Source organism: Equus asinus, chromosome 23 (genome assembly GCF_041296235.1).
Source record: "Equus asinus isolate D_3611 breed Donkey chromosome 23, EquAss-T2T_v2, whole genome shotgun sequence".
Classification (NCBI taxonomy): Eukaryota; Metazoa; Chordata; class Mammalia; order Perissodactyla; family Equidae; genus Equus; species Equus asinus.
The window spans coordinates 34,558,911-34,583,707 of record NC_091812.1 but is presented as its reverse complement, the minus strand read 5'-3'; the positions used below and the strand labels follow the sequence as shown (position 1 = coordinate 34,583,707).

The 24,797-nt window shown below is 43.7% G+C and overlaps 1 protein-coding gene and 1 long non-coding RNA gene across 3 annotated transcripts in view; one reads left to right on the top strand and one right to left on the bottom strand.

The window, feature by feature from the left end:
• The window catches only part of LOC139041722 (uncharacterized), a 63,486-nt gene extending 62,100 nt beyond the window's left edge, over positions 1-1,386 (bottom strand). Inside the window, exon 1 of the long non-coding RNA XR_011497473.1 lies at positions 1,267-1,386. This is a non-coding gene — a long non-coding RNA (uncharacterized lncRNA). The remainder of the gene's footprint in view (positions 1-1,266) is intronic.
• Positions 1,387-14,966: 13,580 nt separating this feature from the next.
• PIP5K1B (phosphatidylinositol-4-phosphate 5-kinase type 1 beta) overlaps positions 14,967-24,797 on the top strand; it is a 274,960-nt gene continuing 265,129 nt past the window's right edge. The window contains exon 1 of one of the 2 annotated variants that reach the window (XM_014846778.3): positions 14,967-15,507. The gene's annotated coding sequence lies outside the window, so the exon portion shown is untranslated. Of the gene's footprint in view, positions 15,508-15,575; positions 15,952-24,797 lie in introns of those variants that run through there. The other variant, XM_070495622.1, reaches the window with a different exon arrangement.

Sequence of the window (24,797 nt, the reverse complement as noted above, 5' to 3'; positions counted from 1 at the left end):
CGATGCTCAACATCACTAATTATTAGGGAGATGCAAATCAACTACAATGAAGTATCACCTTACACCGATCAGAACAGCTATAATCACCAAGACAAAAAACAACAAATGTTGGAGAGGATGTGGAGAAAAGGGAACTCTCATACACCGCTGGTGGGAGTACAAACTGCTACAGCCACTATGGAAAACAGTATGAAGATTTCTCAAAAAATTAAAAATGGAGCTGGCCCCATGGCCAAGTGGTTAAGTTTGTGTGCCCTGCTTCGGTGGCCAAGGGTTTCACCAGTTCAGATCCTGGGCGCAGACCTAGCACTGCTCGTCAGGCCATGGTGTCCCACATAGCAGAGCCAGAAGTATCTACAACTAGAATATACAACTATGTACGGAGGGGGTTCAGGGAGAAGGAAAAAAAAAAAAGATTGACAACAGATGATAGCTCAGGTTGCCAATCTTAAAAAAAAATAAAAAATAGAAATACCATACAATCCAGCTATCCCACTACTGGGTATTTATCCAAAGAACTTGAAATCAATGATCCAAAGAGGCTTATGCACCACTATGTTCATTGCAGCATTATTCACAACAGCCAAAATGTGAAAGCAACCCAAGTGCCCTTCTACAGATGAATGGATAAAGAAGATGTGGTGTATATATACAATGGAATACTACTCAGCCATAAAAAAAGACAAAATCATCCCATTTGCAACAATATGGATGGATGTTGAGGGTATGACGTTAAGTGAAATAAGCCAGACAGAGAAAGACAAACACCGAATGATTTCACTCATATGTGGAAGATAACAAATACATGGACAAAGAGAACAGATTAGTGGTTACCAGAGGGGAGGGGGGTTGGGAGGTGGGTGAAAGGGATAAAGGGGCACATATATATAGTGACAGACAAAAACTAAACTACTGATGGTGAGCATGATGAAGTGTATTCAGAAATTGATAAATAATAATGTACGCCTGAAACTACACAACCTTATAAACCATTATAATCCCAGTAAAATTACTTGGTGTAAAAAAAAAAAAACTACTTAAAAAATTTTTTTAAAGTACTTAAAATCAAAAAAAAAATCATAATGATTGCTCTCCTCTGGACAAGCCTGAAAAGCCCGTTCACACTGGGCAGTCAACTTTAAATCAAAACCACACTGGATAGCACCAGAGAGTAGAAGATTCTTTTTTTCCTAAATGCCAAACACCCCTTTGGTGACTGCTTCAGGGTTTTTTTCATGGATCAATGTGTCAGAGAATGAGCCTTACCTCCTGGGAGCCGAGCCTGGAAAATCACAGTGTTCATTGTACTCCAGCCTGTGCCCAGAGGAGAGCACGGAGCAAGGGGTGAGTCATTCTTACTGGTGCCCTGACCTTGGCTGACCTCCATAGTGTCGAGGTCTGTAGCCAAATGGAACTCCTGACTTAAGGAGTTAGAGATAAAGAGGCGGGTGGCCGGTCACATGACATGTGGCTGCTGATGGAATGAGACTTGTCAGCCCCCCCCAGGGGGCTTTCACCAGGACCAGCCTATGCGTCCACCCACTAAGGATCAGGGAACTAAGAGTTCTTCCTGAAGAACGTCAGATGCCTTCTGATTTAAGAGGTGCTTATACCCAGATCCAGAGATTACAATGTGCCACATGCCTGCAGAAATTGATTGACATTTCATACAGCATGTTAACATAAGTCGTTTTGCAAAAATTAACTCCTTCTTTTACAATTATTAAGAATGCGTGAACTTTGTAAAAATTTGGAATATCAGAAAAGCTGGAGAAAAGAAAACAAAAGTCTCCCGAGAATCCCACTACCCAGTGTCATTGGTGGATACCTTCTAGTCTTTTTTTTTTTTTCTTTTTTGGTGAGGAAGATCATCCCTGAGCTAATATCTATTGCCAATCTTCCTCTATTTTTTTTTTTCCTCCTCAAAGCCCAGGACATAGTTGTGTATCCTAGTTGTAGGTCATTCTAGTTCTCCTGTGGGATGCTGCCACAGCATGGGTTGATGAACAGTGTGTAGGTCTGCGCCTAGGATCTGAACCAACGAACCCTGAGCTGCCGAAGCAGAGCATGTGAACTTAATCACTCAGCCACAGGGCCAGCCCCCATCTTATTTCTTTGTCATATATATATCTTTTTTTTTTCCTACAGTCAATTCATCCTTCCAACAGTGATTATTGAGCACCTACCATGTGCCAGGCTTTATCGTAGGTGTTAGAGATATCTAAATGAACAAAACAAAGTCCTTACCCTTATGGAGCTAAGAATGAGGAAGGGTAGACCAACCACAGAAAAGCAAATATATAAATACGCAAGACAAATTTAGATAATATGTGGTATAATGGAAAAATAATACCTAAAGATACTGAAGACTTATAACGTGCTATTCTAAGCTCTTTACTTCATATATATTAATACATTGAGTAAGGTTGGGGTGTGTGTGTGTGTGTGTTAGATGGAAGGTGGTTACCACAAATCTTTCAGTACCATGGTCAGGAAAAGTCTCATGGGGGAGATGACATAGGAATCAAGGTCTACATGGAGGGAAGAGGGAAGAAGACAATCAGGGGAAGATTCAGGTTAAGAGCCTTCTTGGCAGAGAGAATAGCAAGCTTAAATTCCCTGAGCGTAAAGTATTTCAGTGTGTTGATAAAACAGAAAGAAAAAGACAAGTATGGCTGGAACTTTGGGGGACAAGGGGCAGAGTGGTCTGCAATGACACCAAAGAGGTATATTTTGTGATCAGATCCTGTAGGGCCTTCTAACACATTGGAAAGCCTTTGGAAGATCTTAAGCAGTGGAGTGACAAGATCTGATGTCCATTGTTTAAAAGATCACACTGCATAGTGTTTGGCAAATGGATTTTAAGGAGGCAAGAGCTGAAGCAAGGAGACCAGTTAAAAAGGTTCCTGTGGTCATCCGAGCAAGGGATGGTGGCCCTGTGGGCCAGGGTGATGGCAGAATATATGAACAGAAGTCGAGAGAATTAGGATTTTATTGAAGTGATACTGTTTTTGTAGTTCTATGTATACCCTGCTTATTTTGCTTAATTTTATTTTTAAAAAGGATTTGAAAAATTCTTTTAAAACATAATTTAAAAATATATCAGCCACAATTCGGGATACCCAAATTGGAGAACAAGCAGGGAAGCCTAAGAATGATAAATCCTAAGAAGATGGAAGGGTGACCCCAGGACTGTCGTCCTCAGGGGCTCCAAGGAACCCTTGAGAGCAGCAGAACTAGGCCATTTTTTCCAGTGGTTTCATTCTCTCCCCATCCCAATACCTGCCTTCCCACTCTCATTTCTTTTCTTTTTCCTTTTTTTTTTTTCGGCAAGGAAGATTGGTCCTGAGGTAGCATCTGTTGCCAATCTTCCTTTTTTTTCTTTTTTTCCCCAAAGCCCCAGTGCACAGTTGTCTATCCTAGTTGTAAGTCATTCCAGTTCTTCTATGTGGTACACTGCCACAGCATGGCTGGATGAACAGTATGTAGGTCCATGCCCGGGGTCCAAACCAGCGAGCCCCATGCCACCGAAGCAAAGCGCACCAACTTAACCACTTGGCCACAGGGCGGGCGCCTCCACTCTCATTTTTGTGTGAGTAAAGGACTGAGGTTTTGTTGGAAGCTGTAACTCATGGAACAGTTGAGACTGTTAACTGACACATCTCCTGTACCTTTCATGCCAACATCCTATTTGAATTTGAAGCTCCGGGGCCCTCTTTTCTACAGCTCTGCCTACCCTTAAGTCCATGCAAAGTTGAAGGCAGCTGCAATTGGGGTTTTACCAAAGGCCATAGAGGCCACATTATTGATTGCTACACAGAAGCCATTCTCCAATACTTCCTCACCTGAGAGCCTGCCCCTTACTATGAAGAGTAACAATGCCAGGTATTTTTCCTAGCCTCTCTGGCAGCCAGATCACCAATGTCAGAGTATTTTCCTGGTCCTTAGATTTGCTCCCTAATGACCACAGGTTGGCTGCCTCTGTTTCATGACAGAGCTTCTTACAGTCTGGATTTTGCAGACTTTCTCTTCATGATACAACTTCACATGGTCTTCTGTTCCCTATATTTCCTATAAAATGGTAATCGTAAACCTCAACACATGTAATCCTTACAACAACTCAGTGAGCTAGGGCTATTAATGTCCCTAATTTACAGTGGAGGCACAAACTGTAAACTCAGTTTACCATCTGAGGCACAGAAAGATAATATACTAGAGGTCGTGTAGCCAGAAAATATAGGAGCCAGAGTTTGAATCCAGGCAGGAGCTTCTAACATCTATGCTGCACACAAAGAAATATATCAGAAAGACATTTATGCTACTCCCTTTGGTTGGACATTCTCCAGGAGTAGATGACTGGTTGGCTTGTAAGCCCGCAAATCAATTAACTCAATTAACAACAGTTACTGAGCATCTACAGCATGTGCTGGGCTAAGCTGTGGGAGACCAAGACGGGCAGGATGATGCTGGAGATGATGATAGCCGCCACACTAAGAGCTTCCTGTCTCCCAGATCCGGCGCTAGGTGCTGTCATACAGCGGTGACCACCACAGTCAAAGGGAATTTCATTATGGAGCTCAGTCTTGGGAAGGCTAAGCAACAGTGTGTGACGTGCTATAATAGGGATTCTTCAGAGCTGTGTGGTACAATCCAGCAGTCGTTAGTCACGTGTAGCTATTTAAATTGAAGTTAATTACAATTAAATAAAATGTAAAATTCAGTCCCTCAGTCACACTAGCCACTTTTCAAGTGCTCAATAGCCACAGCTGGCTGGTGGCTACCTTTGGATAGCACAGATCACAGAATAGCGTCGTGGCACGAAGTTCTATCAGACAGCACCGGCTTAGAGTGTTGGAAAGCTCAGAGAAGAGACCCTCTGCCCCCCCATCTGGACCTGGAGGGGAGGAGGAGTGTCTGGAAAGGGATTGGAGCAAAGTAATATTTAAGGTGAGACTTGAAGAATGAGTGGTTTTAATCCTTACTGTATTCCTTTGAGATGTTTTCTATCCCTATTTAGTGAACAAAAAAATGGACTCAGGAAAATTAAAAAACTTGCCCAAAGTCACAAGAAAAATGTGAGAGGGTACATTTGATCCCAACTCCATCCACCTGCTGAAAACACTAATGCTTGAAACACTCATACTATAATGAAAGGAACCACCGGCAAAAGAGACCTCTTTTGGAAGACATGGGTGACAGATTCACAAATACTGATTGAACCCTTTGTGCTGTATTTCAAAGCGTTTGGTTCCACACTGATGTAGTATGGGCAGTTTCCACAAACGGGGACCTCTTGCCACACAGAGTTTGCCATCTCACTGCGAAATGGGGGCAGAACACATGAATGTATTCTAAACGCTACAGGAATCCCAAGAGATGGTGATGGCTTGCTGTGAAGGCTCCTCAGAAAGAGGAGGAGTTAAGTGGGTCTTGAAAGACGTGTAGGCTGTGACTATAAGCAGTATTGTAGGTTGGAGGAAAGGCTTGCAGGAAGTCTTTGTGGGGGGCATGCAAGGCCAATGCCAAGGCGACAGGTGATACCTCTATCAGGTTGGGGATTTATGAAGATGAGATGACACATCCTTCTGCAGGCATGGACTTTCAATGCAAATTCTTCTTGAATGGCATTTATGAGTGCGTCTATAAAAGAGATCCTTTCAAGGGCAGGGCAAAGTCATTGCTGATTTCCCCCTGATCTCAGAGAATTACTCATTTAACAGCAGAGCTTGTCTCTTTGCAAAAGGAACGTCTTCAGGAACACCAAGAGAAGTTTCTGGGGCCACGCTTCTTTGTTTTCACAGTGCACCATAGTGCTTCCCCTTTCTTCACACCTCTCTTCAAGTCCTCGAATGGAACCCAGCTCTAGAGAGCAAAGGACATTTAATCAGAGAGTGCAAACATTAGTTTTTAGGATTTTAAATCAATATACTGTACTACATTTTGTTTATCTACTCATCAGTTGATGGAGATTAGGTTGTTTTCACTTTTTGGCTATCGTGAATAATGCTACTATGAAAACATTTGTGTACAGATTTTCACGTGGATGTATGTTTTCATTCCTCCTGGGTGTATACCTAGCAGTGAAATTGCTGGGTCATAGGTAACTCTGTGTTTAATCTTTCAAGAAACTGTCAGTCTGTTTTCCTTTTTATATTCCCAGCAGCAATGTATAAGGGTTCTAGTGTCTCCATATGCTCAGTAGCACCCATTCTTCTGTTTTTCTGACGCTAGCCATCCTAGAGGGTGTGAAGTGGTAGCTCATTGTGGTTTTGACTTATGTTTCCCTAATGGCTAATAATGTTGAGTATCCTTTCATGTGCTTATTGACCATCTGTATGTCTTCTTTGGAGAAATATCTATTCAGATCCTTTGCCCTGTGCATGTGTTATGTTAACATTATAAAATGTTTGAAAGCATAGTAAGCAAATACCAAGTGTTGGAGATGGTAGTCTCTGGGTGAAGAAAATTAGGTGATTTCTTTTTTGCTTTTCTAAATTTTTCAAACATATGTAACTTTTTGTCATTGTCAAATATTAACATTTTCCCTCAATTATTTATCTTTTTCTGATTTAAAAAGGTGGCACAAGAAATTTTTTAGAAAGTAGACACAATACTAACCTGAAGGCAACAGCAGCCAACATTTTAGCAGATTTCCCTCCAGGACATTTTTCTAAACTTTCTATACTATTCTGAGGTTGTGGTATATGTGCAAGTTCAAATTGTGCCTTTTATTCTTATCATGATATCATAAATAAGCCCCTGTATATTAAGTAACCCTCTTTAACCATTTCTTCTGCAAGTCGCTAGAGGCAATGCTACTGTATCTCTTGGTGTGCAGAATGGTCATGAGAGAGGACTTCATTCTTACAGTCATTATTTTAAAATTAAGGAAAAAAAATTGTCACATACGTACACACACTGTCCCCAACCCATGGAAAGTGTAAGTAAACCCAGTAGAACTTGGAGAGGATGCAGCCAGGTCCTTTGCTGCGATCTTACTCTCTCTCTCTCTATTTCACGTAGTATGAAGAAGCTGGGCAACTCTCCAAACTTTTCTACTTATATCTTCATAGTATGGCTTTGCCTTTTGGTTGAAAGTATTTGTAAATTCCCACAGTCTCGCCAACTCCCATATTTTTCTTTAAAGGGCATTTGTGCTAGAAAAACTACATCCCTCTGCTTACCCCGTCCTCTTTCTCTTCCCCTCATTATAATCCTTTCTCCTGAGATCACCCGTGCCATCAGGACAAGCTGACTGCACATAGAGCTATGACTTATGTTTCTTTTCATCTTTTTTTTTTTCCTCCCAAAGGCTCCAGAGTTTCCAGTTGCAGCAACTTCAAAAGCTGATTGCACAGATTCCACTTTCTCTCGTGATAATGGAATCAATAGCACTCTCCTCACAGTAAGAGCTCCAGAAGAGACTTCTTTTTACACTTGCTTCAAGTGTTCAATTTTCTGTAACAATATAGGCTGTTGACTCTTTATGTTCCCATGTATGTCCACAAACACTTCCAAGACAGCAATGCCATCCAAAACTACACACATACAACAGGTAGCTTCCAATCCAAAACACCAGGAAAAACACCAGGATACAAGCAAGGGAGAATAAATCTGACTACTGAAGATTCTCCCTCCTAAGTGTCCAATCATAGCTGTGCAAGAATAAACTCAAGAGGAATGATTTGCCTTTAATTCAGTGCACTGGGGAGAGCATATAGTGCTCACTGACACCCATGCTCTCTCTTCTTCCTGGGCACAGCACTTAGACATATTTTTTACAGACTTCTTGCTGGTAGATGAGACCATAGACTGAGTTCTGGCCAGTGGAATGGGGGTGAATGTGATGTTCGTCACTTCCATACCTGGCATCTTAAATCCTTTACTCTCTCTTCCAGTTCAGCAGGGATTTTGGAGGCCACTTGTTGAAGATAATGGTGCCACAAGATGGAAGGACACAGGGTCCCTAAATGACTGCATGAGGCCAACCCCACCACCAAACCATCCTGAACAGAGACACGAGCCAGAAATGAACCTTTATTGTATTAATCCACATTAATTGAGGATTGAAGGTTATATCTTACAGCAGCTTGCATACCCTGATTAATACATTTCCTTTTTCTATCTCCCACTGCAGCAAAATATTCTAGGTTGCTGTGACAGCTTGTAGACAGTGTCTTTAAAAGGGCATCAGAATAAGAGCTCCATTTCGCTAGCAAAGCATTCAAATTCAAATACCACCAAGAGGAGAGCCTTGCTAGTAAGGTTCTGCCTAAATGGTTGCAAGTCTAGGAAAGTCCCTAAGTTTTTTGAGAAATAAAAGCAAAAATCAACACTGTCTTCCCGGTGCTTTCACATAGTGACATGTCACAGAAGACTTGTGAAATCTTAATGCAGGCTTCATTGGTGACTAAAGTTAACATTCACTTCTCTTCAGCAAGTATTTATTGCGTCATTAACTCATGCGTATCACCTCCCTTCAGAAGGCAAAGCTGGAAAACTGCAAGTCTTGGCCCTGGAAGCTGCCCCTCCAGACAAGGTAGGAGCTCGTCTCACTCACTGTAAGCACTCAAGCCCTTCCCAAGGTGGCTCCAGGAAGGTTTCAGCTATGCTGATGTCTTGAGTGGCCAACTATTGCTTCTACTTAGGAAGCTCGGGTGTCTTTGTTGAATTCATTACTTTCCTTCTTTTTCAGCTTTCCCAGTAGACTCCGTTGTTTCTTGGTATCCTTTTATTGTGACCCGTTTGACATCAAACGTGTTCACTATTGATGAGAAATTTTTTTAATGTTTCAAAGAGGTAGAATACAGAGTATTTCACATATTAAAACAAAGAAGGTTTGGGCATGAGAAACCTGTGTTCAGTCATGAAGAATCCAGGGCCCATTCTGCAGATCACCTCCTGCTCTGAGGATAAGAGGGCAACTCTGGGTTTTATTCCTGGTTCTGCCTCTGGATTTTGTGACTTTAGGTAAATTGTTTCAACACCCTGTTCCAATAGATTTTGTGACGTTTGGAGGAACACTGCTGACTCATTTCTGCCTCCTTCCCCTATGTCAAGCTTTTAAACCAGCCTCTTCAACCAAATGGGGGTTTCTTTCTCTTTTATGAAGAGCTTGACTTTCAGGTTCGTTAAAACCCAAGTTCAGACTTGATATATAAAATGTGTGTATAAATTTTACATGCCTTTAGGATGCTTTCTGAAACGCAGCTTGGTTCTCTATGCTATTCTGCCAGTTCTCTATTTCTTTTCCTTCTTTCTCCCCTCCATTCTGAAATTCTCTCACTTCTTGTTCACTCTTCAAATCAAACACTGTTACGTTCATGTTGTTTTTGTATCTTCCGGGAAAGGTGAAAGTTCACCTAGAAAAGGCATGCATGTGAGTCTGTTTGTGACAAGAAAAAGATAAGGAAGAGAAAAGGAGTAACTGAACTCAACAGAGAGCAGACTGTACAGGAAATCAGACTAGAAGTTTTAATGGTGTATGCATTATTTTTTAAATGTGGAAACAACATAACATCAAAAAGTTTTAAATCTTTGAATTCTCCCACCCTAGCACAAAACTTTAATTGTTCTCTTTCAAGTGTTATTCGTGTACATGTTTTTTCACATAATTATAATCTCAATGCATATAATTTTGTATTTTGGTACAAATTTGTTAGGGAAACCTTTCTTAGCTCTTTTTCATATTTCGTAGATGAGTTACCAGGTATTTTGGAGAACTTTTTTAGGGTCAGACCTGTATGCCTGCTAACATTGGGCTTCCGGTTTTCACGTTGTTTCTGGCTGAAGAATAGAAACATCATGTAGTTTTGAGGACAGTTAGGATGATGCTAACTTCTGGGCAAAGAATAATGAGTTCAATAGGGCTTCTGGCTGGTAGAGTTGCACGTTTTCTAATTAAAACAAAAACTTGGGAAAAAAGTACTGAGGTATTGGGAATCACTTGAGAAGGGTTGAGATACATGGGCACCTCTTGTAAAGGGTTCTGGGGCCGTAATATTCAACCCCCTTGAAGCCTTGCCACTGAATGTGTTGCAGAAGTTGTGTAAGGATTGTAGACTGTTAGGCTTGTAAGTGACCTTTCAGAGCATCTCGTCCAACACTCTCAAGATACAGACAAGAATCTGAATCCAAGGAATCCAAAGCAAAGAGAGAAAGCAGACTTCACTGTCGCAGGGACATAGCTGGGATGAGAAAGCAGGAGGAGGAAACAGGTGATAGATAGGATTAAGGAAGAAAAGATGCAGCAGGAAAAGAAAGCAAAGCTAGGGAAAAGAGAAGATGGCACAAAAGAGAAGGAAGGGAATTGGGGGTGAGGTACTCAAGCCTTTGCTAAACTTAAGAGCAAACTTGAACTTAGAGCACGTAGCGCCCCAGGGTAAACTGGTCCTCTGAGATTACCATCTCGAGTTATATAGGATAGCCAGCTAAGCATTCAGCTTTTCTTGTCTGCTTAGAAGTGAAGTTTATAGAAAGAGAAGGTGATGTGATGAACGATGATCCTTCAGGAGTTATGAAGGATGCAGGCCCTACTTTTCTACTGTGTGATGTCCATGGAGGCAATGCATGCGTTTCACGTGGATTCTTGGAGTTTTTCTAGTGGAAGAATAAATGGCAGATGAACTGCTAGAAGCTCCCGTAGCTGACCAATGCTCCACAAATTCCTTCAGGAAATCCCTTTCTGGATATTTATTGGACTTCAGTTTGCCCTTGAGATACCACTAAAGAAAAGTTAAATATGCAGTAGTGACAGAGAGAATCTCCATCTCCCTCATTTTGTAGAAAGGTCCAGAAAGGATGTATAACTAGCCCAAAGTCCCATAGCTTAGAAGAATATGTCTACTATGGAATAACAACCACCCCAAATCTAATCAGGTAAGGTGATCTCCCAAAATGGCTGCTATCAGGCCCTTTTCTTCCTGTATATACATGCTGCCCCTCAAATCAAAAGGTAGAGTCTACTTCCCCTCCTTTTGAATCTGGTTGGTCTTCTGACTTGCTTTAACCAATAGAATGAAGCAGAAGTAATGTTCTAGAACTTCCAAGCTCAGTCCTTAAGAGAACTGGCAGCTTCTAGTTCCTCCCTCCTGGAAGCCAGCTGCCATGTAAGAAGTCTGACCCCCCTGCTGAGAGGACCACATGCTGTGAGAAAGCCCAAGCTAGCCACGTGGACAGAGAGAGGTCATGTGGAGGCAGACTGAGATACCTGATGTGTGAGTAAAACCTCTCAGACCTTCCAGTTCAGCTGAGCTGCCAGGGGCCACCTGAATGCAGCCCAGTGAGTGACCCTAGCCAGTGCCGAGCTGAGCCCAGTTGACCCACAGAATTATGAGAATTAGTAAATGGTGGTAGTTTTTGCTGCTAGTTTTGGGGTGGCTTGTTATACAAGAACAGATAACTGAAGCAGTAACTTAAAACAGCAACCATATATTATTAATTCTCATGAAGCTATGAGTTGGGCGATGGTGCTGTTGATCTGGACCAAGCTTGGCTGATCTCATTTGGACTTGCGTGTACCTCTGCAGTCAACTGAGGGCTGGCTGGTCAAGGATGGCCTCAGCTGTGATGACTCAGCTCTGTTCCACAGGGTCTTTCATCCTCCATTGGGCTTCTTCTCCCGGGGATGGCAGAACTCCAAGAATGGAAGCAAAAGTACACAAACTTTTTTAAAAAATAGACTTTATTTTTTAGAGTAGTTTCAGGTTCACAGCAAAATTGAGAGGAAGGTACAGAGATTTCCCATATATGCCCTCCCCCCGCATATGCACAGCCTCCCCCATTATCAATATTCCCCACCAGGGTGGGGCATACATTTGCTACAACTGATGAACCTACACTGACACATCATTATCACCCAAAGACGATAGTTTACATTGGAGTTCACTCTTGGTGTTGCACATTTTATGGTTTTGGACAAATGTATAATACATATATCCACTATTATAGTATCACACTATACTAAAATTGTCTCACTGCCCTAGAAATGCTCTGGGCTCTGCCTGTTCATCCCTCCCTCCCCCCAACCTCTGGCAACCACTGATCTTTTACTGCCTCTGTAGTTTTGCCTTTTCCAGAATGCTATATAGTTGGAATCCTACAGTACGTAGCCTGTTCAGATTGACTTCTTTCACTTAGTAATATGCATTTAAGTTTCCCCCATGACTTTTCATGGCTCGATAGCTCGTTTCTTTCAGTGCTGAATAATACTGGATGTGGATAAACCACAGTTTATTTATCCATTCACCTACTGAAGGGCATCTTGGTTGCTTCCAAGATTTGGCAGTTATGAATAAACCTGCTATAAACACCCATGTACAAGTTTTTGTATGGACCCAAGTTTTAAAGTTCTTTGGGTAATTACCAAGGAGCACAACTGCCAGATCATCTAGTAAGAGCATGTTCAGTTTTGTAAGAAACTTCCAAACTGTCTTCCAAAGTGGCCGTATCATTTTTGCACTCCCACTGGCAATAAATGACAGTCCCTATTGTTCAACATCCTCCACAGCATTTGGTGTTGCCTGTATTCTGGATTTTGGAAACTTGAATAGGTGCATAGTGGTGTCTCATTGTTGCACAAAGATTTTTTCAAACTTTCATTTACATCAAGTCTGCTATTGTTTCACTGGCCGAAGTAAATCATATGGATGAGCCCAGAGTGGGAGGGGACTACAAAGTTGGAGGGAAAAGACTTGGATAAAGGGAGGTCATTATGTGGGGCCATTAATGCCATCAAATCTACTATAAGGAATCTATGCATGTTTCTCATAGAGGAGTATTAAATTAGCATTACTAAGATTCTGAACTAAGATCTGGAATCAACTGGAGAAATTATGTTTGAAATTAAGTAAAACAATTAGATGAGTATTTTTTTATTTTTAAATGTTTCCAGATTTTCTGGCCAAGTCACTATTGCTAGTGATATTGAGGTTGTTTTATCTCTAAGAGAGGGTAACTTTCCCAAATTCTTGTTGATAGATTTAGACATAGAATCAGGAAGAAATATCAGGTCTCATACTATATGGTCCCTCGTTCCATTAATTAATTCACAGTAATGATCTTAAGGCTCTTGTAGGAGTTCCTTGGAATCCTATTTAACAAAGTAATAGAGTTAGCTCTCTAAATAGCCAGTGGGCAGTCTGTTTGTGACTTCTCTCCGGAAACCTAAGGCTGTTAGCATCTGTGCTTTACAGAAAGGAGTCAATCAGGCTCTTAATAGGGAAGGACAGCTGTGTGCATTTGTATGCGTGGATTTGTATGTAACGTGTTTGACCACCTCTGATCCACTTTGATTTAAGTTGGGTTTTACCTGTTTTCACCTCCTCTGCCTTCCCAGGAAATATTGACAACTGACTTTGCATTTTCACTTATCACTCCCTCTCTGAGAAGCAGATTTGATTTCCACTCCTTGGACTTCAGAGCAGACATCTGAGGAGCAGAGAGGGGAGACAGGGACTACCATTCCCCTATCCCAGCCAGCCTGCTCCTTAGAGCAGTGCGGTGCTGCCCCCTACACAGTGACTCACACCAGGCGCATGAAGGGTTCTTTGATCTGTTCCGCTTTCTTCCATTGTCCCCTCTATCGACCCCATCTTGAACCTTGTTAATCCAACATTTCTGTTACTTATCGTTCAGTAATTGGGAGTCAAGGAACCTGTGTTCTGGCCCTCGGGTCACTTAATGTCTTTGGGTCTTAGTTTTCTTATCTGTAAAGTGAGCAAGCTGGGCTAAGACGTGTGTTTCCGCTCTGAGCTTTGAAGAGCCTAGGATGCCAGGATAAAACCAGACACCAGTCACAAGGTCCTAAACAAGTGAAGACCTAAAACTCCCAGTGATGGCCAGACACATCTGGGAGTAGTCTGGAAAAAACGGGCCTAAGAATAATAGATATTTGCATTACCAAGGAATTACTGCATTCCATTCTAAACTGATATTAAACCACAACAGACCTACCCAAAGTGCAGGGTGGGAGGTACAAAAAGACTTCAAAACTGAAACGTTTCATTTGCCGAGAACTAAGAGAATATCCTTTCAACGGCAATTCATTTTGGCTCACCAAGCCAGGGATATCTGAGGATAAGGACCATGAAATGTTGGTCGGTCTTCCTCAGACAGAATGTACCCCACGTTCTCCATCAGTGTGTTTGATTTTTAAAGAAGGGTAAGGTGGAAGGAAGCGATGAGGGTGAGAAATACCACTTGCTTCGATTCAGCTGGAAGAGATCCTCTACCTTTCGGTTCCTATTAAGAAAATTTTGCTACAGCTTCCAGAACAGTATTTTTCCAAGAGATTCCTATAAATCTAGCCCCTACCCTCTCTTCTCTCCACTGACATCAGGTGAGATACAATTTGTAAATGCCCCCAGGCCCACTCAGCACTATCAGTAAAATTTAGTTCCCACCCCATCACAGTCCATTCGCTCTTGACGTCCCTCCAGCCTTCTCTCTCCTACGACCCCCTCGCCAACCTACCCTGCCTGTTGGGTAGGTCTCACTTCCGGGGCACACCTGCTCTCCTAGGGGAGACACCATCGCCTTGGTAATCCTCGCCTGTCCCTTCCTGGTGGAGGTGGCACCTGTGCTTAAGTGCGGGCTTCGCCGCAAGTAGAGTCCAGCGGGCAGGCAACCAGGCGTTGCCGAGTTCAGTGCCCTGAGGAACGGGGAAGCTCTATCCCAAACACAGCCCTACGTATCGGGGCTGCAAGACTTTGAGAACCGCCGGGAAGCCCTCGGCGAGCCTTGGAGGAACCGACCGAATCTGAGGCGCCCGCCCCACCCGCGCTATCCGTCCTGGGCACCCTGGGGCATGACGGAGCACAGTGTCCCCATGCCCCGACTCGGGCGCCCAATCCGACTGCGGCGGAGACTCCCGCCGCCGCTGCTGCAAACCGGTCTGGCTTCTCTGCAGGGCGTGCGGGGATGGAGCAAGGGGGTGGAGAAAAAAGGGGAAGAGCCTGGCGGCCGGCAGGCGGGGCCTGCAGCCTCCCCGAGCCGCGGCAGCAGCCGCGCAGACTGCTCTTTCAGCGCCTCGCTCAGCCTCGGGCGCGCACTGCGCCGGGATCCGCGCCCGCGCCGAGCCCGGGGCGCCGCTGCTCCCTGGCCCCCAGCCCCCGACCGCGCCGCGCTGAGGCTGCGCCGGGCCGTAGAGCCGCTTCGAGCTGCCGGGGCTTGGGCGGCCGCTCGCTGCCCAGTCTGGCCGAAGGACGGGCGGAGAAGGAAGGGGAAAGCGGGGACACACACACTCGCCGCGGAGCGCGCGCGTTGCATACTCGCAGCCGCGCGCACCCGCCGAGGCGCGTCCGGGCCGAGTTTGGCCCCAAGGCTCGGGCCCGGCACCTGCCGGCTCCCGGCGCTGCGCCCCGCCCTCGCCCCCGCCCCGCCGACCCTCCCGCCCCTGGCCTGCCCCGCTCTCCCTTCGCGGAGGGGAGGCAACAACATCCCGATAACTTGCAGACTGTGGCGCAACTGGTCTCGACAGCGGAGGCGCCCGAATGCTGCCGGGGTGAGGTAAGTTTCCTGCGCGTCCCCGGCCCCTCCTACCTAAACCCTCCTCTGGCCTCAGGCTCGGAGGCTCTGGGTCTCTCATGAATCCTGGCGGGCTCGCTACGCTCCCACTTTGTCCGTCTTGTGCTAGGGGTAGGGTAGAGGGGGTGCGCGTGGCCATGGAAGCGGGACCATCATTCCGCGGGGGCCACGGCTGCGCGCTCTCCGCGGGCAGCCACCCGATCCCCGGGGCCGCAGTGACACTCGGGGATCACTCTGGGCTCTCTTAAGCAGGAGCCCCCTCCCTTTTAAGGGGAACCAGCTGAGTTTGGCAGCAGCAGGCGGGCTCTCCCACCACCCTCCCCGGGAATTAAACAGCGGCGAACTTGTTAGGCGCCCTTGGGATCTCCAGAGGGGCTTGCGAGTCTGTGTTCTGGTCATTTCTGGCGCTGGAGCCGGATTGAACAGGTGCGGTAAGCTTCCAGCCTAAATGCAGCAACAGACTTCTGCGTCTCCTCTGCTTCGCTCCCCCAGCCCCGTCAACGTGACGCTTCAACAGCTGGGTCGGGGGGTGGACGTGTGGGGGGAACGGAGAGGGAGAATGCCAGGGTTTGATTTGCCAGGCCAGTGCCAGGAGTCGCCAAAACAGAAGACGACAAATGTCTGCTTATCTCTCATCTATGCAGATGAGCCTGTTGTCATTTTATCCCCCCGGCTTACTTGTCTCTGGTGCCCAGCGTGGTTGGGTAGAAACCTGTTCCAGAGAAGTTGTTTGGATAGGCTGATGAATTCATTCATCTGATCTGCGGAAATCAGGGCTCTCAACAAGGAAATGCTAGTTACTCTGATGCTTTTGAAAGGCAGAGTGTTGCAGACCAAAAATACCCCTCCCTCCCACCCCCCCACCCCCCCACCCCCCAACTATCTTTCTATGACATTCTCATCCTGCTGGAGACTCCAGCTCTAAGGTGAATGGCCGTTAAGGGACCAGTTGTGTCAGTCTCCTGCGAAGAAGTGGTCCTCTCATAGGTACTCCTGCGTGCCCATGTGGGAACCCCTATTGCCCGTCTGGTGAAGAACATCCACCAGACTTCTCTCTTGTTCTGTGGAAAGGCAGAATGTTCTGCAGTTGTCGGAAGGGAGAAAAGCCGAAGGGTTGGTTTCATTACCGCTCTAATGTGAAGCAGAATAGTGTTCATGGAAGCTTTTGTCAGAACATTTCCAGCTGAAAGGAGGCCCTGGAAAAAAACCCTTCTCAGCCAAGTCCATGCCAGTGGGAAGTTGAGTAAGCATCATTCATGATCTCTGAGCTGAGGGAAGCGGTGCGTTCTGTGTCTGGTAATGTGAGTGGAGAGGTATGAGGACCCTTGAGAAAGCTGATCAGTCTGAGACTGATACGGCTTAGTTGAGAAGGAAAACAGTTAAGAACTGAATGATAACCATGTTACATTTTTGACCAAATTAAGACTAAAGAGATTTAGTAGTAATACCTTACATTTGCATCAATGCCTTGCTATTTGTAAATGCTTTCCAGTGTTCTCGTTTAATTCTAACTGTTTCCGAGGGAGGCAGGGCAAAGATTATTAATCAGGTTCACAGGAAGAGCGTCAGGCCACAGGTTCAGGGACTTAGCGAGGTAACAAATGGCTGGAATTAGAGTCACAGCCACGTTCTCTGAAATCCCGCACACCCCCACTGTCACCACCGGATGCTGGTTCTGTACTTGCATATGGTTTTTACAGTGGCCACAGTGCTTCTGCGTTTATTGTGGTCTGCGCAGTCTCGCTGTTCACATTTGAGGAAACTGAGGTATAGACAAGTGATGGGAGTTTTCCATGGTATCGTATCTAACCTGGTGGAGTTTACAAGCCTAGAATGCAGAGCTCCTGTTGTCTGGTCCATTGCTTTGTGGAGTATGCCATTGTTCCATTTCTGATAGCAATGAGGACACATTCTGGATACTGCAGTACACTAGGGACTGTTAGCATGCCTGCTGGTGACCTGGGTTCTGGTCCTGGCACTGTATTTGGCTCTATGACCTGAGCCAAATCATGTCACCTCTGAGCCTCGTCTTCCACATATAAAACAAGAGGTTCATACTGAATTATCTTTCTCTTTCTTGTTTTAGCATTCTATAATGCTTATCATTATCTTTGTAATCCAATGTTATTTCCTTAGAGGAAGAAAGCTTTTTACCCTGTATTAACTGATTTAGCTAATTATCTATTCCACCTGTAATTTACGCCCTCCTCCCCTTGACCACATTCCACTTAATGAAGAGAAAGAAAATTCCAAGTACATTTTGCTTAGCATCTATATTTTTTAGGATTACTATTTGACTTGGAAATATTTTGAGGGGCTGAACTACTATAAAATACATGTCAGGGATTACTTGAATATTCCAGAGAGTCAGCTCATACTTATTTTTAGCTTTAGGGTTTGAATACAGTAAGTACTGAATACATAGCTGTTGAATGAATGAAGGATGTAAATGAAATGACTAAAAAAAAACATTCTGTAAAACATAGAAAGCATCTCATCCTGTAAATTCCCAACAGCTGCTGACCCATAAGATCATTTACCTGTAAGAGGTGTGCCTCCCGAAGCTGGCAGGTCCAGGTGCCCGTTGTTGCTCTCCTTCCTGAATATATCATATAAAGAAGAGGTTTTCTTTCTCGGAGTAGACAGTGGGCTCACATCAGCTATATCATACTCTTTTGCTTGCCTCCCCCCTTAAGTTGTTAGTAATGTGTAGCTGGCTGAAAGATACATCCCTAGAAATTGACTTGTGCCGTTTTATGAAAAAGTATGTCTTAAGATCGACAAACCAACCACTCTTTTTTGATATTTGAGTAAATTTCTGCAGATGCTAATACTAGCTCGAGGTTTCAGAGGGGGAACCTAATTAACAAAACCAACCTATTTCTCTTCCCTTTAAGAATCCTCTTCTTTCCGCTCCTTCTTCCTATATACACAAAAGTAGTTAGTTTATGTTTAAAAGAGGGATGACAAATAATTAGAATGTGTCTTAAATATTATTAACAGATCCAGCCATTGGGGATTGAGGTATATTTCTTTCTGGTAAAGAATTCAAATATTAACTAGTTCAGAGACTCGCACCTTTTGTAGGTGAGACAGGTGAGGCTTACAGAGGAGAATTGGCTTGCTCACGGTCACACAGATGTTTATCAGGAGGACCAGAGCTAATGTGGAAGTCTTAAGGTTCATATTCAAGGTTGTGCCAGGGTTTCTATGGTGAAGGTGCATTTTCTGACTTTTAGAAATCATAGGGGTCAAGAGAAAACTTCTGTTTATTAGTGATTATTTGTGAGGCATCACATTTTTAAATGGTTTAGTATTTATTTATAAATTTTCCTGTCCAAACAGATACCATTAAGGAGAAAATGTTTGTTCATTTTCGTCTATTCACTATACTTCTCTTGACTTATAGATACATCACCAGACTCAGAATTAATACTTTGCTCCAACCACTGCTTGGAGAGGGGAAGCTATTTGAATAGAAATTCAAATGTATGCTGCTTTTGCAGGCTTCTCTTCCTGGTAAATAAAGCCAGAAGCCAAAGGTGGCCCTGTTATACAGCAGGTAAAGTCATAAATATGTATACATTTAATTTGCATTTTCATTTTGCTTGTACTTCTGTTGAATGGTGAGTCAGAACATTTAATATCCTGGAAAAGTATTTTTTTCCTATGGCTAGAGCCTTCGTTAGTTACTCTGTTAAACATCAAGTCCTAAATGTGTTTGTTGCAGAAACATGTTCTCTTTGTGTAAGGTATGTTAACTGGAGTTGGAAACAGTCCTTTTATTTTTTAGATGCTGCCCGGTTAGAACACTACATTATGTAGCTCAGCTGTTCATTTGTGCGCTTATCTAAGGCAGTTCTTCTAAATGCCAGGGAAATTGGGGTGGGGGGGGAAACCTAGCCTTTGTTTTATTTAGTTTTTTCCTTTTGAAAATAAACAATCTATTGATGACACTTTTGAAGTACTGTATATAGTAAACAATTGGCTGCCATTGATGAAGTATTTTATTCTACCAGGTTCCTTTCAGCATAAAAGAGTAGGCCGGGGAAAACAGGCTTGATTTTTGTGTTTTGCACTCACCATTGTATCTACTTCCATCTAGCTTCATCAGTGGTGTATAAAGGAGACGATGATGAAGGAGAAATACAGGAATCCTACCCAAACTAGGTTACTCTTGGGAAGATTTGAAATGTAGATAATAGTGGGGATATGGCTACATGATTAATCAGCTGGAAGTGCCTTGGGATTCTCATTTTAAGTTAAAACAAGCTGGTCTTTGAATGGACAGCTGCGTGAGGTGTGTCCTTGTAGGAAGTCTTCGGTGTTGTTTAGGGAGCTGGATAAACAACGGGCGAGCAGTTTGTTTTGAGGAGTTTACATAATCGGTGAATAGTAAGTTCTTGACGCTTGTTTTCTCTAAGAAGTTTAGAAAGTCAGTTGTGAAATTGTAATGAAATAGAAGGTACTGAGCATGCAGTATTGCCCCCACGAGAAATGGGCATGTGTGTCTTTCGATTGAGGTTCCGGCAAGGGTTGGAATTGCAAGCACTGGGGGCCTAGGGAGTGTAATTACCTTGAATTGAGATGCAAGACAGCACCGTAGAAAGTCCATCCCTTTTGTAAGAACTAGGTGATGTTTAAGTCTTTGCCGTCTGGTAGCGCTGAGCAAGAGGTTTGGCAGGAGGATAGTTACAGCTAGCCATAAAAATGTGTTTTTTTGCTTCATAGACTGGCAAAAGAAACGCAGTAGATTCAACCTGTTGGGTAGTGGGTTCCAACATTCAATAGCCATTTTTTTCCTTTCTTTTTTAAACGGTGCTCACCATCATGATCTCTGCATCGTTCAGTCGTAACATCTGTTGATAAAGGAAGGAAACAAAATAGCAGCAATGAAAAGCAGCAATGCTGTGCCCTGCGTGAGGGACCGGTAAGCACATCAGAGGTGTTAAGCTAATGTTTGTCAGTTGAAAAGGTTAGGCATCATATTTTACTTATCTTCTTGGAACTTAGCACTATGCCTGGCAAATGGCAAGGATTTAATAGTTATGCATCCAGATGAATATTACTCTTCAAAACCTTGGGACGTTTCATAATTCTAATAATTCTATTTTCCAGACTATTTTAGAACTTCGGGCAGTCTGATAGACACTAGTTTCAATAGTTCATAGTAGTTCTTCATTTTTTATCATAAATGATATTTATTCACCAGACCGCCAACCTTCTTTTAGGCAACATGCCTAGGAATGATTCTTTTATTTTTCTTCCTTAGCAGAAAAAATAATCTAAATATGAAATGTGATATTCTTTTTATTATTTATAAGTGCCAGCTAAACATTTTTAAAGCACCAAGGGTGGCTTAATAGTGAGTTTGGCTCAGACTACACAGACAAGAAGGGACTTTAAGCTGCTCTAAGTTAATCAGTTTAAATGTCACCTCCTCTTGGGGCCCTCTCTGATCATCTGACCTAAAGGGGACCTTCTTCATATGTTTTCTTATCACAGTCGATACTTATTTGTTTGTGTATTTTGCTTGTTTTTCTGTCACCTCTGCCCAAACTCACACTCAACCCAAGATTGTAAACTTTTGGAGGGTACAGGTCATGGTTTTTGAACATTGTTTTGCTAGTGCTTGATGCATAGCAGGTACCCCGTAAATATTTAAATGAGTCGATGAATAGTCCCATCTATCCTGTCAAGGTGAACTGGGCCACCAGTGAGGTCACTCAAGCTGACCTCAGGTTCACCTGTGAAGACAGTTCTTGAAGGCCAGCTGTGGCAACTCCATGAGCATGACAAGCAGGTCTTCTCAAAGGAGGAAGCATTGCTCGTTGAGGTGAATAAATTCTGGCTTGTGTATGAAGCGGCGTCTCAATTTAAAGAGTTCTTCCTTTTCATTGACTCAAAAATGACTAGTAGAGAACAGATAAGCAGAAATTATCACGCATAAAACAAAACGTTGAAAACTGTTAAAATGGGATCTAAAATACCTAAATCAGAAACATATGCAATTCTTAATTAAGGCACCTTGGTGTTAACATGAAAAGCAAATCCTGTGACACTTCAGGTCAAAACTTCCCAACCTCAGCCGGTTTTTCTTTAAAAGTGAGGTACATCGATAGCCTGATACCAGGGAAGAGGCCAGGGCGGTGGTTCTCAGGTGTGGCCCCTGGACCACCAGCAGCAGCATCACCTGAGAACTTGTGAGAAAAGCAAGTTCTCATACGGTACCCCAGCCAGGTGAATCAGACTCGGGGGATGGGGTTCAGCAAGCTAAATGTCAACAGGCCTCCAGGTGATTCTGATACACACTCAATATTGGCAGGAAATGTTGACCATGTTGCTCCAAGTATAAGCCTCCTGAAGTGCTCAGTATTCCCGGGTGAATCCTGGGGTGTGTGAAGAGCACCGCCATCTGCCTGCTCCACCAGAAATACCAGGGGAGAAATAAAACCAGTCTTGGCTTTTCTCAGAGCTGAGGGGATCACAAGAGAACAAATTCATATGACTGGATTGGTCATCTAGGACTTTAGATGATACAGAAAAGCTCTTGATGGTCACTGGCCCTGCCAAGTGGTTGGTACTCCCAGGAATGGGAGATGGATGAGGGCGTGTGGGTGATGAGGGATAAGATACTCTCCATGCATAACTTGTGTTTGCACAAGTTCAGTAAGATGCCAGGTGGGGAAATGATTTCGAGAGCTAGTGGTTGTCTAGGAAGAGGAAACAGTGGTTTTCTGACAATTCTTAGAATATTGCAGGTCAGTTCAACATACTAGATATTGATGGACCTTTTGGCCAGGATAGTACCAGGTGCTATGGGATATACAAACAAGGATGAACATGGCTGAGAACTTACTCTATTCCAAGCACTTCTCAACTGCTGTTTCTTTTCATCTTCACCATGCTCCTGACGGTGGGCCATAGCATCCTCACTGATAGAGAAGGAAATGGAAACCTAGGCAGGATAGGTATGTGTTCATGGGCACAGAGCTAGTAAGAGATGGTTCCAGCCCTGGCTTTTGTGATTTTTGAGGGCCACATTCTTTACTCTGCTTCGTTCAGTTGCACCTCAAAATGTAGTTTTGGAACAAGAGTTTAAAAAAGGAAAACATAAGTGAATCTAAAATTTATATTTCCAACCCAGGCCTCTCTATGAGCTCTAGATTACATAATTGACATTACTCTTGGGTATCTCAGAGGCACCTTAAATTTTACATGTCTAGGGCCAGAATTGTGATCTTGTCTCTCCATCTCTGGTCCCCCTATAGGGTTGCCTAGCTCTGTGATGGGCACCACTAGCCACCTCCTCTCACTAGGCAGAAACTTGGGAGTCATCCTTGACCGTATCCTTTTCATCCACCGCATCTAGTCTTTTACCCATTTTTATTGATTTTGCTTCCTGAATATCTCCCCATCCCTCTGCTTCTCATTGTTTCTGCTGGTTCTGTCCTAGTCCAGCTTCTCATCTCTTTGCTGGATTCTAACCATAGCCTCCCTTGGCTCCTGAGTCCACTCTGGCCTTCCTTTAATCCATTGTCTGGACTGCAGCCAGGGGAATTGAGATCGCTGGAGAGGACCCTAGACTCTCCTGGCCAGATCCTAACTTCCACACCAAGCCAAGCCCTCATAGAAGCAGATCTTTCTGGTCCCCAGGTCTCTCCAGGTTGGTGGCCTTTTGAACCCTTACACAGCCTCTGAGGACTTGCTTTTCCAAACTGCGTCCTACTCTGATGTTCTTGCTCTCCTGGAGTGCGGTCAGTCCCGTGTTGATAACTCAAGTCAGCTGCTCTTGCAGGCACAGGATGAAGACTCCAGTGTGGTCCTAGGGACCTGCCCAACCCACTCCGAATACCAAGTTTTTAGTGTGCTCTGGGAATCCCCGAGGTGCACGCACTCATTTTAAGAGGAACTCAAGACTGCTAATTAGATGAGAGGAAAGCAGTTGTTGTGGAAGTAGTTAGTTGGAGGCTAAAAGCATTATCTTTGATGTTCTGGGCATCTTGGGATAGAATAAGAGGCAAGATTATAGGATCCTGTAGAAACTAGTTAATATAAATTAGCCTAAGCTCAGCTCGCATTTAATCTTTGCACATGGCCTTTTTAGTTACTCAGTGTCACTTAAACTATAAGGAGAAGTACCAAAGTACCACAGATTGGGTGGCCTGTAAACAAGAGAAATTTATTTCTCATGAGTCTAGAGGCTGGAAGTTCGAGATCATGGTGCCAGCGTGGTTGGTTCTGGTGAGAACCCTCTTCCAGGTTACAGACTGCCAACTTCCCATTGTATCCTCACATGGCAGAAAGAGGGCAAGAGAGTTCTCTGCGGTCCCTTTCATAAGGGCGTTAATCTCATTCATAAGGGCCCCCCATCTCATGACCTAATTACCTCCCAAAGGCCTCACCTCCTTATACCATCACACTGGCAGTTAGGATTTCAACATATGAATTTTGGGCGCATAAGCATTCAGTCCATTGCACAATCCTTTATGGCTAAGACAGTGCCCTTTAAGAAGCACATTCTATGTTGAAACCTAGTTTAGACATGAATATATAAATAATAAATATATTCAAAATGAAGGTTTTATGGAACAGTGCTTAGCTATACTACCTGAGAGATGCTCTGGTGTTTCCTGATGCGTTCCCTCCCACCTCCAACCTCTACCAAACACTAGTCATGATCCACCAAGTTAATTTTACTCCCCAGTGATGAGCTGAGACCTGCAGTTTGGAAAACACAAATCTATCTGTTGTCCCCTCCAGTGCTGCCTGTGCAGAAGCTCAGGCCAGAGTCCTGCATTTATGGAGGAGCTGACCACGACTCCTCATGCAGTGCTCTTTCCTCTCCTATGGGTTCATGGTGGGTTGTGAGTTAACTCCACAAGGTTCCCCCTCAAAGTTTTAATTTCTATCAAAAAGGCATATTGAAATTTGGAGATAGAACTTGGAGTTGAGGAAAAGTAACTCATAAGACCGACCGCCTTGTCTGTTATACAGGATAAATAAGCTACGATTATGAAACATGGCCTTTAAACTGGGGCATGTGTATATTTTTTCATATAATGCTCACCCTAAAGTTCATGCTAATTTATTTTAACAAGAACTTAAATGCTGTAAGAAAAAAAAAAACCTTACTTTAAAAATATATCAAGAACAATTTGACATCATATTTTTTCTTTTTTTGCCTGAAATTCATTAAGACATCATGCTCACCCATTTTAATTGACCATTCAAGCACGAAAGGAAAGGAGCTTAAAATGGGGAACTCTTGG